The 11,933-nt window shown below is 41.0% G+C and overlaps 1 long non-coding RNA gene across 2 annotated transcripts; it reads left to right on the top strand.

Moving 5' to 3' along the window:
- Positions 1-9,325: 9,325 nt before the first annotated feature.
- LOC132469628 (uncharacterized) lies at positions 9,326-10,752 on the top strand. 2 transcript variants are annotated; one of them, XR_009528452.1, is made up of 4 exons: positions 9,326-9,480; positions 9,994-10,040; positions 10,205-10,282; positions 10,408-10,752. It is a non-coding gene; the product is annotated as an uncharacterized LOC132469628 (long non-coding RNA). The 2 variants fall into 2 exon arrangements; XR_009528453.1 differs by lacking the exon at positions 10,205-10,282.
- The last annotated feature ends 1,181 nt before the right edge of the window (positions 10,753-11,933 follow it).

The following is an 11,933-nucleotide window of genomic DNA, read 5'->3' as shown; positions in this document are numbered from 1 at the left end:
GAATGAATAGGTTGTCGGATGTGAAGGAATGGGTGGGTGGGATGGATATCTGTGGAATACGGGGAATCGGTAATGGGGGGCGAGAGGTTGGTGGTAGTATTAGGGAGGGAGTGGTGGGCCGATCTGGCATTTATTTGACTGTTATTTGGGATATTGCTGTTTTATTAAACCCTAGGACTGTTTTGTTACAAAACCATTGGAGATAATGTAAAAAAAGGAATAGATGTTTACAACAAGTCATTATCTATGTTGTCTTACAATTCTAAATAGTTTCGATATTTTTTAAATCTTGTAGCTGTCAAGCATCATACTATCAGCAATATGAGTACTCAAATCAGTCAAATCAGAACATGTACTGTGTGGTTGTTTTAGTATTTGCCTCTTCAGTTAACAGGGTCGTTTTACCAAACCGTCAGGCCATGAAAGCATATTTACTTCACTGCATTTTTTAATACACCTTCTCCCGTATTTATAGACACAGGTTACCAGTAGTGGAACCAATACAACCACCAAGGCAGGGGAACCAATACAACAAAACAACATGGATTATAGCTAATATAAACGCCCATGATTGTTTAGCCTTTCCAAAACTATATTGCTATACCCTAGCTAGTTATGGTTTGACTCTTCAATTATCAAGGCAAACACCAAAAAAATAAGGATGGTTCTGGTTTTGTTTTCAAAACTGTGGCTGACCCAACATCCCTAAAGACATGACAGAGACACTAACTCTCTCCCCCATGATTGTATATAGATCCCTTTGAAGACCATGATCTCTACCCACACTAGAAAGGACTGAGTATGTGTGTGAGTGTGTGTGAGTGATGTTTTGCAGATATATATTTCACAATCTCCCTCTGACCGCAGTATTGGAAATGTCAGTAATTTCCCTTGAATATTATATTTGGATCTTGCTATTCATAAATATATATTCCTCTAAAAAGGTTGCCAGAGTAGGGTTTAATTTTCTTTTTGGTGTGTTATGAGTTATGAGTATGACATGGAGTTTCCCTCTGGTCTTAAGGATAGAGTTCAGACCTAACGATTTATAAAATAAATTAAAATTTGATTTAAGAGAAACGTTTTTAATCTCAATACAATGAAGTGGAATCTCGTTTTATATTCATCTGTTCCAGTCCATACTAAATGCACTGTATTTAATGTGGAAGATAATTTAAGAAGAATGAAGAAAAAGGAGAAATTGGTATTTATGGTATAAAATGTGTATCTTCTGAACACACACTCACTACCTTCTACTCTGTTTACTATGTGTGTGGTGCACTTGTAGGTCAACCATGTTTTTATTGGGTGTAAATATTCAAAGCGTGATGTAACATTTCCCGCCAAATAGAGATGTGTGTTGATGAGTGTCTGGGGCTTCGTTGTCTTAAGTCTTAGATTGCTGCTGTTTTGCTATCCAAGTAGCACTTATTATCCCTTATGGTTTCTCAAGGTTTCTTAATTTTCCAGTAGATTTGACATTTCATTGTATGACTCTGCATGCTGGACTCAAACAAATCTTTGTGGGAACAATTTGTTTCAAAGAACACATTTAAAGGGTCTCAGAGAAAAATGCCTAACAGTGCAGTCGCAAAATGACTGTAATGTTATCTGAGTATAAAGGTTACAAAGGTTGTCTGGAAGACATGTGTGGAGAACTTTGAAAATGGAAACAATGGAAATGTCATACATGTTTTTAGAGCTACTATTGGCAGGTGATGCATTTTTCCATCCCTGTTTTGCAGCATCTATTCTTCACCCTCCACTGTGTCAGCTTCACCTCCTTGCAGTGCATTGCAACCAAACACAATGAAATGTTTTTTGACTTGCTTGATTTAAAACCATTTGGCCACGACACTGGGGGGCCGTAGAAGATATTGCCATGGTTACAACCAATGTTGCTTGTTCCTAACTGGCTGAATGTAGAGCCCCTTATGGATTCAATATTTAGGTTACAGGATATCAGGTAGTACAATATGCCACAGAAAACCAAATTACCATCACTGGCCAACCCTGGCCACCAAAGAGAGCACAAATGCAATTTTACTGAAGCGATATCAAGCTCAGCTCACTACTGCCCCTTCCTTACGGGAGGTTGGCCCACAGGGTGGGAATCAGGTCAATGAAGCCATTGCTAACGTTAACAAAGTGCAATCTGCATGGTGTTGTCCACTGTGTCGACTCAAATGTTAAATATGTAGTCTAGTTCTGAAGTGACCTAAGTGAAATGTAACGGCTTTCACAGCAAGCCCAGATAACAAAAGAGAGAGAGTTTGTGTGGGTCCTCCTGAGTGCAGAGAGAGAGAGAGAGAGAGAGAGAGAGAGAGAGAGAGAGAGAGAGAGAGAGAGAGAGAGAGAGAGAGAGAGAGAGAGAGAGAGAGAGAGAGAGAGAGAGGAGAGAGAGACAGAGACAGAGACAGAGACAGAGAGAGAGAGAGAGAGAGAGAGAGAGAGAGAGAGAGAGAGAGAGAGCGAGAGACAGAGACAGAGACAGAGACAGAGACAGAGACAGAGACAGAGAGAGAGAGAGAGAGAGACAGAGAAAGAGAGAGAGAGAGAGAGACAGAGACAGAGACAGAGACAGAGACAGAGAGAGTAAGAAAGAGACAAAGAGAGAAAGAAGGAAAGAGAAAAAAAGAGAGAGAGAGAGAGAGAGAGAAAGACAGAGTAAAACCAGAGGCAGGCCTTCAGTCTCAGTTTTTATTTGCATCTCTGTCCAGTACAACTAGTGGGTTGGTACCTTGTGAAGTGTACCTGGTGCCGAATGAGTCCCCATGTAAGTATAAGGTTGGAAGTGTGTGAGTGAAGAGAAGAAAATGGGCAAAGGGCAAATGGTGTGTTTTGATGTGAACATGGGTGGGTGTAGCTCCGTGTCTTCCTCCTTGTAATGACAGACCACGCCAGCTCTACTGACACTCTGGGCTTCCCTGCAGCTCTTAGCTAAGTGAGCCGAGCTTTAAACTGTGTTCGCATTGGAAGCCCTGCCACAGCCGACCGTGACCAACAGCCTGGCTCTTGAATCCTGTGCAATACACCCCCTCACCGACAACCAATACTTCCTGTTTTTTTCTCAGTTTACTTCCCAAGTGTGTGTGTGTGTGTGTGTGTGTGTGTGTGTAGGTGTGTGTGTGTGTGTGTGTGTGTGTGTGTGTGTGGGGGGTGGACATGTGTGTGTTTGTGGGGTGGACATGTGTGTGTGTGTGTGTGTGTGTGTGTGTGTGTGTGTGTGTGTGTGTGTGTGTGTGTGTGTGTGTGTGTGTGTGTGTGTGTGTTTGGTGGAAGTGTGCTTGTGGGGTGGATCTGTGTGTGTGTCTGTTTGTGTGGGGTGGACATGTGTGTGTGTGTGTGTGTGTGTGTGTGTTGGGTTGACGTGTGTGTGTGTGCGTGCGTGCGTGCGTGCGTGCGTGCGTGCGTGCGTGTGTGCGTGTGTGTGTGCGTGCATGTGTCTCTCTCTATAGGGGGCAGTGGACTTGGAGAACCTCACGGGGGGGTTCATTTTCAGTTAAGGTGGACTCAGCCTGGAGCGCTGTGGGCCCCCGCCTTGCTGAGGCCCCCCATCCCCAGATTATCCCCCCCGCAGCAGGCGGCTCTTATGATATGCCTTCCACACTCCACCGGCACAAGGGGTAAGTAGATGCCCCAAAGGAGGGGCAGGAGGGGGCAGGAAAGTAAAGATGTAACTATGGTTTGGAATTGAACCCTCAACTTTGGTAGGTTAAGCAAAAGTTTAACTTAACGATATTTTAATGTTGTGGAAGATGCTGTGGATACATTTACAGTAATTGTTGCACTATTATTAATAATTCTAAATAAGGGGCAGATGGCTGCCAAGAAATTCGGAACGATTTGTTGCCCGTAGCAAATCGTCTTGATTACAAAAGATGCCTTGATAGCAAAGAGTCATGTCCCTATGGCCCTCATGACACTACCAATTGTTACTCACTTTGCAGTAAATTATACTGCTACTTGCTTGCTACTGATCTTACTGCAGTAGCAAGGAGTACAATCAAGCATTCTAGCTTTCCATAGGATTTTATCCAGGATCATTATTATACACATTGTTTTTCATGCACAATTATGTGTGTGTGTATATATATATATATATATATATATGGTGTGTGGCATACATCAACCACATGGTAAAATGAAAGCCTCAGTACAGCATATTTGGAGCTACGAGAAGTAACAGGATAGGTTAATGTATCACAACAGTGGTCTACATAAAAATGATCAAATTCCTCTTTATCCGTGTCTGTTTTGTGCACTCTAGCTCTCTACCACCCCCCACAAAGAATTAGCAATGTGCTATTTTATATCCAACGTTCAATGCTCCACATAATATGCTTGGAACAAATTTAACAAGTCACCAAAATATGGTAGGTTGCCCTAACAATTCTTTCAGTTACTTTCACGCGGATGTAAAATCACTCAAAAAGATTTTCTATGGTTGCATAAATAAAGCACAATCAATCATTATAAACGCAAATAGGCACTAATAACTACCAAATATAAAGCAACATGTCCAGTATAAAATTACACCTGCCACTAATTACACCTGCTAAACAATTTTTTTTAACTTATATAATATAATATATTTGTATACATTTCACCTACAGCCTGCTCAGAGGATGAACTGATGTAATTACTCTCTGACCTGCTCACAAATTTACTTGACAAACACCGCAAGGTACATTTTACATTAAAGCACAGTATTCCTCTGTGTCCAATATCCATAATATCAATACAAATATGTTTCAACCAAAAGCAAGGGCACTTTCCCACAGTTTACACACAGGAAAAGACTAACATAATGAAAATGAACGGCTCTTAATAAGGCAAGACAGTTTCTGAAGGCCTCTTAGGATATCAACCTATGCACATGACAATGGACAGTTAGTGATGGGTAGAAACGTTGTCATAATAACACTGTAATGGTCTTTACCGCTTTTGTGGAAGGGTGTGTGTGTGTGCACCTGTGCTTGTATATAAATGTGATGTGATGCTTTGACATTCTCCTGCCTTGTGGCATTAGAGTGTGTGTGTGTGTGTGTGTGTGTGTGTGTGTGTGTGTGTGTGTGTGTGTGTGTGTGTGCGCATCCCGAAAAAAGAAGCGCAGAAGCGACCAAAATCGCTTTCACACCATTTACACACACACACACACACACACACACACACACACACACACACACACACACACACACACACACACACACACACACACACACACACACACACACACACACACACACACACACACACACACACACACACTCTCACACACACACACCAGACAAACAATGTTACAAATCACAGTGTATAGATCAACTAGATAGATTGCTGATTTATCTAACCACAATGCCAAGTGTTATTCATTTGTTCATTGACATGCTGTAGGCGTGGCAGAAGATGATGACCACTCAATACACACGCTTTGGCTAGAGTTAATAAGAGTTGGGTTGAAAAGTTGAAAAGGAGCTCTACATTTTGATATTCAGACTGGATATGGGGCTGTATGCCAACCGGGTATGGGTGAGCTTGTTTGGAGGAAATGTCAATCATATCCAAGCTGTCTTCCATGTTTAAAAGATGCGGTGGACACCTGTCTATAGACTCATGGCCTCCTGGGCCCGTTTGATTGAATGCTTTTTCAAACTTAATCCCATTGGGAATAATTAGTGAATATCAACAAAACGACATAGTAATAATAATAATCACTGGGACCAAACTGAGTCAACCATTGTGCATAACTTGAGCACTAATTCCAAACCTTTAATGTATCTTAATCTCCTTGGTTTTCCTCTGGTTATTTGTTTAGAGTATTAAGGAGTTACAAGATCCCTGTGGTTCTTAATGTTAAATATGAGTTTACTATAAATCGGGGGTTGGGTTTATGTATCCATAAGTGACATTGTGTTGAATATTCTGTCCACACAACACTCCGCATGGTATAACTTTTAAGAGTTAATTTTGAAAGAAGGCAGCTTTGGATTGTCATTGTCAAATCCTGACACAACTTAAATGCATGGCTGATAAAAGTGAGTTGATTTCTTCAGAGCTGCCTGTCGATTAAGTTATGAGAACAAAGGGTTTAAAAATAAGTGTGCAGCGTGGCATACTCGATGTTAACCACACGATTTTATGCCAGCAACGCCACTGACTCTACCGATGGACATAAAAGCCACCTTAACACATATCACGTTGGGCCATAGCTCTCTAAAGCCCCCGAATGCTGAACATGTCACTCACTCCCATCTCACTCATTTGACCAAATGCAATGGTGCCTTGTTGTGGCCAACACTGTGTCTTGGCTCATATAGAACCAAAGTTGGAATACGGTCACCATTTAAACTTGGTGACCATGGGAGCTAAATAGTTATATGTGACTGCTGTGTAGGAGAGGAAGGGGTCTCGTCTTGGTTGGGGGGATTAAAGGGAAAATATCACAGATGAACAAAAATATAGAGGGAAAGGATTGCATGCGCGTGCGTGCGCCGCTCCTGCACTGCTGTGCACGGGAGGAAGGGGTCTGGGTTCGGGGGTTAAAAGGAAAATATCAAGGAAGAACAAAAATACAGAGAGAAAGGATGCTAGTGTGTGCGTGCGAGCGTAAATCTGTGTGTGTGTGTGTGTGTGTGTGTGTGTGTGTGTGTGTGTGTGTGTGTGTGTGTGTGTGTGTGTGTATATCTGTGCATGCGTGCATGCGCGTGGGTTGAGGGCGAGGCGTGTGCATATCTGTGAGTGTCTGGTCAGTTAATGCACTCTTGACAACTTCCTGGTAAACACACGGCCTCGACAAACTGAATCACCTGCTGCCACTGATGGCCTGAATCAATCACCGCGTCGGCCCTTTCCTGCTACATACACTCACTCACTGCACTTACTCACTCTACGGCGGAGACAGATGTACACCCACCACCCACACAGGCACACAGACACGACCTGAACCGCACTCGGCTTGTCACTTCTTTCCAACTGCATAACTTCCAGCCGCTGTACTATCACGATTGATGATCATTTCCATAATTCTTTTTCAGAATGCTTTAATTTCAAGTCAATGCTCGCCTGGCGCTCCTTCAGCATCAGCGGTCACGGAGAAGTTTGTTTGTGATTTCCACCTTCTTTTATTTTTTCAAGTTCCATAAATGGTATTTTGCAAGGTTATTATTGTCCATTGAGAGGCAAATAATGGGGAGGAAGGAACATGCTTCAAAACATCAAATTATGAGATTAAACCAAGCCTAAACAAAGAATATTTCTAAATGTCAAACGCAACAAGTAAATTCTACCATTTTCTCACATCGAAATAAATGAGATTGAGGATTTGGGCTACCCAATTAAATTGAACTGCTACTAATATGAAAAACAGTTTAAGCAATTATCTATGAATATTTTGATACATATTTGTCGTCAATTACCACCCTACAGTGAAGACAGAGCAAAGCCCTTAGGGCCCCCAGGTTAAACCTATTAATTGGTTCATTGGGCTTTACCATGAGGAAACCATGCTGTCCTTGGGCTGCCGCAGGAGGCATTTGGTCTTGGACCCCCCAAAAAAATAGGCTGTAATGATGGTAGCAACAAGGGACGATAATTAGGACCGAAGGGGCAAAACTAGTAGAAGGTCACAAAATAATTAGAGAGGACGACTACATGGACATGGGGGAGTCATGGGAAAGAACATGAAGAGGCAAGACGGACAGTGATATATATATATAAATATCTTCAAGGGAGTTCTCCATGTGTCAAGAACAAGATCCAAGCCATCGACAGATATGACCAACTAGCCACAAGATAAACCAGCGGGTGCAGGCGCCTAGCCGAGGGAGGAAGGTAACCCGAAGGTCATTTGAGGAGCCCTAGTTGCTCAGTAAGCTTGATTCAACCCTGTAACAGCCAACTTTACAGATGTACTCGTACATCTGTAATGTTCCAAAGAGGGTAAACAGACCTGAGATAAATGCTAGCTGACTGATCACGGGACAACAGCCAGGTAACAAGAGGTGCTTAAACATTGGGACATTCTTGGCAAAACTTTCACCCTTCCTCAGTTGTTTTGAACTTTTTCTTCCTCTTTTTTAAATTTTCCCTCGTTCTTGTTATTTTGTATCTCTCTTCCTCATCCTCATATTTCTACTTCTAGATAAGCAATCTTCGTCTCTCGCTTGTTTTTTAGACCACCATTACATTCCCTATCCATTATTACGTTTCTTTAATATATAGAGAGATAGATGTATCTATCTATACAGTATATATGTCCACACCTTGCTGTATGCTACAGTCTATCCCTTTAATTTGTTGGCCAGCATAATTTAGTTTGCACTTATCGCTACACTAGACTATTCAATTAGGACCACTATCACTAGCAACATGCTGTGATTTGCTGAACAGCTACATATGGCGCAGGCAAAAGGTTTAAACTACCTTTCCTGTTCAAGGGGAAAAGGTCAAAACATCAGGTTAACATCTTGTAAACATATGAACCCTGCTGTGTTTATTGATCATCATCAATAAACACCATTATTACAAACGTCAACATGGAAAAAGGTCAGGTAGATGTAGAGAGCATTGGCCGAGAATTGAGTGTGCCTGTGTGTGCATGCTTGCGTGTGTCCGTGTGTGTGTTTCGCTACAGCCTTTTACTAAATTGGCCACTTTTCTTTCTGTACTTTGCATTCTGTGCTTTCAGTTTCAGTATATTGAACACGCCTAGGCTGACCATAGAAGTGATCTACCCTGACTGTTGATGAAGCATAATCCTTCCTTATGCCTCTGGTAACGAGGTTTCACGGCTGGGTATGCCTTGAGAGTGGTATAGGTTCAACACTTGGTTTATTCACGCAAGGTAAACAAACATGTATTCTTCAGGTGGTTCATGAAGCATCTCTCGAATTCAGGTAAATCTTCAATAATAATAAATAATTGCTTACACTTTGACTTTTACATTTAATCAGGAGAAGGCTTCTGTCATTATTGATGTCTTTATTTATTTATACTGTCAATTATTTTAGTCTTTGCTTCTTCCGATGACATGTTTCAAGCTGAAAAAGTTATGAATGGTTTATTCTCCACATAGTGGACGACACCAACTCATAAGGTTTTATGAGTTTGTAGATCATTTTAACAATACAAACATGGCCTCTTTGCCATTCCCGCCAAAGCCAAGAAAGTCAAAGGTCAACCTGGGTAAATTAGAACAGGTAGGCGTTGCTTATTTGCCATTCCGCCCACTTACAATATAAACTAAATTCTTACCTGTGTTCGAGGGATGCTTCATGAACCACCTCCAGAGTGCAAGCTTGTTTACCTTGAGTCCCTAAATGTTCAAACCAGAGTGGTAGATATAACAGAGTGGCGACACTTCCATTGGACTCCGTTGTAGCGCCTACTTCCGGGGTATGGAGCCTCGAATAGTTCCAAACAACCATTTTACGGCGTAGGAGATCATTCATTTCCATTGCTGGCCGTCGAGTAACTTCTGAGGTAAATTGATTAAATAGCTACCTCTTTTGAATTGTCAACTGTCTATATTGTATCAGAGGCCCTTTATGATGCATATACTGATGTTTATTTTTAAATGCACAGCGTAATTATATCTATATTTATCTTGGTATACGACCGATTGCCTGCTAGTTTGTTAGCTCAACTTCGCCATCTCTGAAGGTATCTCCAGGGGTAAATTGATTAAATAGCTACCTCTTTTGAATTGTCAACTGTATTTTATTAGAGGTCCTTTTATGGTGCATATACTGATATATATTTGAATATGCACGCTGTAATTATATATATATTTATCTTGGTAGACGACCGATTGCCTGCTAGTTTGTTAGCTCGACATCACCACCTGTGAAGGTATCTCCAGGGGTAAATTGATTAAATAGCTACCTCTTTTGAATTGTCAACTGTCTGTATTGTATCAGGACCTTTATGATGCATATACTGATATTTATTTGTTTATGCACAGCGTAATTATATATATATTTTTTATCTTGGTAGACGACCGATTGCCTGCTGGTTTGTTAGCTCGACTTCGCCATGTGAAGGTATCTACACCAACAATTACGAAGTTCAGTAGTGAATCTAACTTTTATTTAGTTAGTTATTTATGTTGAATTACTAGGATCATTTAGGTTAATTTAAGGACGGGTTTTATGATGCGATAGCTAGTAGAAATAACAGTGTGTTTGTTTAATTATATCCTGGAAAGGGTGATGTTCAGCACATGAAGCCCTATAGATGCCGCCGCTTCAACAATGCTGATTATGATGGGCGGTGAATTTAACCTGTATGGCTTTTTCGTTTTAACTTGTTGTTGACTGAATTGTTTCTCTTTCTTAGTGCCAAATGGATTCTTTTTTGTTTTACAAGAGCCCTCTCTGCTCTCCTTCTCATTAATTTTTCCTTTTCTAGTTGCCTTATTAGGTCCTCCACAGTCACCCCATCAGTCCCTGGCAGTCTAGTCCCTGGATCACCTGCCCCTGGATCACCTGCCCCTGGCAAAGTGGCCTCTTGATTGCTCTCTCTGTCTCCTGTCATGTCCTTTTCATCGCTCTTGAAATCCACCTCAATTTCTCCCTCAATCTCTGTAACAATTACAAGGTAATGTTGCTGTTATATGTATTTTGCCTTTGCATTTGCAACTACTGTCATCTCCAATGTAAGGCAATGTAAGAAAATGTAATAAAGCGAAACATTTCTGTAATGTGAATTAAATCATCTGCCACAATCAGAAACCAATAAAATGTATAAATGGATCTACCGGCAATTGTTAATTGGGTAGAAATGTGTCGATTATCTACATTGTGTGCAAATCCTCAGAGAATCCCTGACCTCTGGTTGTTTTTTAAACTGAATGTACAAATATGAATTATGTAATCTCATTAGGAGTGTAGTTTATCCTTGAATTACATGAAATGGGGAATATTGTTAGCTGCATGGATCATACCGAAGTTTAATTTGGCGCAATATGTGTGGTCCGTTGCACTTGGTTCTGGAGGCACCCTCACAGAAGGGGGTTCCTCCTTCGGCTTAGGGCGATGAATGAAAACTGTTGGGACTGCATCGGGCCTCAGCTTCAACATCCCTTCTCTTTTTGTGGCAGTGAATTGTCATCAGTCATCTTCAAAGTGTACCTGTAGGTAGGCTTGTAAGATCAGTTTTTGACTGTTGCTGACCCCTGTCACTTGTAAGTTTTGACGGCTGACCATTGCCATCCATTTCTTCCTGCGCTCTTGGTCCTTGGGGAAGCCATACATGTGGTAACCCTTCTCGGACCGATTGGAGCATCCAAACGCTGCACAGCCAACCATGGTATGACCATTGATCTAAACCAATTTTGAATTTGCTCAGGGCTATTATAAGTATTGTAATGGCATAAAGTATAGTATATTTGCAACGTTATATGTTAATGGTTTGCCCTAAGTATATAGTGTTCCCTGCTGTGTCCATTGTTGAATCTGTTCACACAATCGCACTCACTTGTTCTTGTCACACTAATTGTTTAATAAAAAAAAATACAATTTCATTCATCCAAGCGTAATGAGTTGTTATTCTTTAATATATTTGATACTTTGTGTGGCTCATATCTTAAAATGATCATGGTAAAACATCTTGAATACTTTGATTTCAATACAGATGTAGGGTAAAAGTTAAGGTTAAGCCAGTATGCTAACACGAACGTGAAGCTTTCCCTCAAACTTAAAAACGTATCTAAGTAATACTTAGCTTTCAGTTGTCCCCCTACCACTCTAAATGTAAAACTGACATTAACAAATATGCAATAATGCCATAACAGTCAGACAAATACTTGTATGTGTTTTTTTCATTCATAATTACCATTCAATATTGAAATCTCTGCTGTCGTCCCATAGAATAACATTGACTGCGCGGCGTGTTTGGAACTATTGAGGCTTACATGAACCACGTGACCACCCTGT

Source organism: Gadus macrocephalus, chromosome 12 (assembly GCF_031168955.1).
Source record: "Gadus macrocephalus chromosome 12, ASM3116895v1".
Lineage (NCBI taxonomy): Eukaryota > Metazoa > Chordata > Actinopteri > Gadiformes > Gadidae > Gadus > Gadus macrocephalus.
This window is presented reverse-complemented; position numbering and strand designations above follow the sequence as displayed.